General features: G+C 42.4%; 1 pseudogene; it reads left to right on the plus strand.

The window, feature by feature from the left end:
* The first annotated feature begins 764 nt into the window (after positions 1 to 764).
* Positions 765 to 2,905, plus strand: LOC120133006 (annotated as a pseudogene).
* Positions 2,906 to 3,174: the final 269 nt, after the last annotated feature.

Raw genomic sequence — 3,174 nt, forward strand, 5'->3', positions numbered from 1 at the left:
TCCATCGACTATTAAACGTTACAAAATGATCACTTCGCTATTCGTTATGTTCCAAACTCGTCATTTCTTGTTAAACAATTGATGGTTATTCTGAGCTGAACGTGAACCTACTGACTGTGATGTGATAAAATATAATCACAGAATCTCAAACGTTATCATACCTTAGTCATCATTTTAACGTTCAGCTTAGACAACTGTCAATTTTTTACAAAAAAAATGGACGAGCTTGGAACATGATGAATAATTCTAACTTTTAGTCGATAGACTTAATAAGCAGTCCCTATAATCTATGGTGCATTTGTGTTCTTTATCTTATAATTATTAACATGTCTATAATATAATTAATTCTAAAAATTATATTTTAATTAGTTTATTATACATGTGACATTAAAATTTATATATATATATATATATATATATATATATTAAATTTATTATACACTATTTCGTGGAGATGTTAAGGAAAACTCGTAATTTAGACATTTATCTCAAAACAATTAAACTGCAAGACCAATTCATGAATGGTGATTTGACACATACAAACGGGTTGCCTAGGATTTTGGAGTAAATTTCCAAATGGTTGGCGACTCTCAATTTTGCGAGCTAAAATAACTCTAAACCCAAAATATAAAAAGAAGGTGTTTGATGGTGGTTAGATTCATGTTCTTATAGCTAGGAATATCAGGGGGGAAAACAACCACACTTAGGAGGCTTTCAATTACCCTCGAGGAGTTGGCAAAGAATAAATTTGCCGCCTCACAAATATTGTTTTTTCGACAATGGCTGGCCCTGAGGAGGATGCTCAGGGGTCGAAGAGGATCGCGATCATCGCAGTCTCTTCTTGCCTCTTGGTGGCTATGGTGGTCGCGGTGACGGTCGGGTCAGCATTAACGATGAAAACGGATCGGATGAGTCGACTAAAAATGGCAACAAAAATGCTCAGGCCTCTTCCTCCAAGAAGGCAATCGAACTGATTTGCGAACCAACCAAGTTCAAGGGTACATGCGAAGAACAAGTCACAGAAGAGGCCGGAAATAAAACGGATGTTAAAGACCTGGTCCGAGCAGCTTTAAGGCCACGATGAAGCATGTGAATCGAGCTGTGGAGAATTCTACGCACCTGAGGGAACTTGAGAAAGATCCTGGGACCAAAAGTGCCTTGGATGCATGCAAAATTCTTTTGAATTATACTGTAGTTGAACTTGAAAAATCATTTGATCTAGTTGAGAAGCTGATGTCACCAACGTTAAGAGACTGTTGGCTGATTTGAAGATCTGGTTGAGTGCCACCATTGCTAACCAACAAGCTTGTTTAGATGGCTTCAAAAAAACCAAATCCAAATCGCATGCTTCCAGAAAATGAAGAAGTTCTTGAATATCACGATGCAACTCAGTAGAAATGGCCTTGCGATCGCATGTGAGTTAGAAGACCAGCTTCGGCAGTTCGAGGATGCCGGACTATTACCGGTCGTCGACTACTTCAAGGTGAGGATGGACTTCCTGTTCTAGGCCATGCCGATTGGACTTCGTTTAGAGAGAATAAGAACTGGAATCGACGTCGATTACTCCAAGATGAGGATGGACTTCCGTTCTAGGCCATTCCGATTGGACTTCGTTTAGAGAAAGAAACTGGAATCGACGTCGATTACTCCAAGATGAGGATGGACTTCCGGTTCTAGGACATTCCGATTGGACTTCGTTTAGAGAAAAGAATGAACTGGAATCGACGTCGATTACTCCAAGATGAGGATGGACTTCCTGTTCTAGGACATTCCGATTGGACTTCTTTAGAGAGAAGAATGAGAACTGGAATCGACGCCGATTACTCCAAGATGAGGATGGACTTCCGGTTCTAGGCCATTCCGATTGGACTTCGTTTAGAGAAAGAATGAGAACTGGAATCGACGTCGATTACTCCAAGATGAGGATGGACTTCCGTTCTAGGACATTCCGATTGGACTTCGTTTAGAGAAAAGAATGAGAACTGGAATCGACGTCGATTACTCCAAGATGAGGATGGACTTCCGGTTCTAGGACATTCCGATTGGACTTCGTTTAGAGAGAAGAATGAGAACTGGAATCGACGTCGATTACTCCAAGATGAGGAGACTTCCCGTACTCGGCCATTCCGATTGGACTTCATTTAGAGAGAAGAATGAAGGATGGAATCGTCGTCTGCTACTTGAAGAAATTGAGGAACGAATTCCACAAATGCTCGGAGACAGTTGTCAGCTGATTTGAAGCCCGACCTTGTTGTGGCAAGGACGGCACTGGAGACTGCAAAACCTTAAATGAAGCTAAAGAAAAATCCCACGCAGATCCACCAAGCCTTATGTCGTATACGTGAAGGAAGGAATGTACGCCGAGAATGTGGAAATCACTTCCGATATAACGCATTTAGTACTGGTCGGAGATGGTAAAGAAAATACCCGAATCACCGGAAGTATCAGCACCGGTCCGGATGGAAATCCCACTACCTACTTCACTGCTACATTTGCTGTTGACGGAAACAACTTCATTGCCAAAAACATTGCGTTTGAGAACACAGCAGGGCCATTGAAAGCGCAAGCGGTGGCGGTGAGGGTACAGTCGGAAGATTCAGTGTTCTTCAATTGCTCCATAGATGGTTACCAAGACACACTTTACGCTTTCACCAAACGACAATTCTATCGGGACTGCACCATCTCTGGAACAATCGATTTCGTATTCGGTGATGCATCCGTAATTTTCGGTGGCGGTGAGGGTACAGTCGGAAGATTCAGTGTTCTTCAATTGCTCCATAGATGGTTACCAAGACACACTTTACGCTTTCACCAAACGACAATTCTATCGGGACTGCACCATCTCTGGAACAATCGATTTCGTATTCGGTGATGCATCCGTAATTTTTCAGAACTGCACATTCCTCGTTCGAAAGCCAGAGTTTGGTCATCAAAATGTTATTACGGCATCAAAGAGAACCGACGATAAAGAGCCAACGGGGATTGTGATTCACGGCGGCCAAATCCTTCCAGCTCCTGAGCTTGCTCCGGTGAAGTACAAATTCCCAGTGTACCTTGGTCGTCCATGGGGGAGTCTATCAACAGCAGTTATAATGGAAACTTACATCGATGATATGGTGCACCCAGAAGGCTGGACAAGCTGGGAATCCAGTTCGGCTGCCCAAACTTGCACAT

This window comes from Hibiscus syriacus, unplaced genomic scaffold (assembly GCF_006381635.1).
Source record: "Hibiscus syriacus cultivar Baekdansim isolate YM2019G1 unplaced genomic scaffold, ASM638163v2 tig00001731_pilon, whole genome shotgun sequence".
In the NCBI taxonomy this organism is placed as follows: domain Eukaryota; kingdom Viridiplantae; phylum Streptophyta; class Magnoliopsida; order Malvales; family Malvaceae; genus Hibiscus; species Hibiscus syriacus.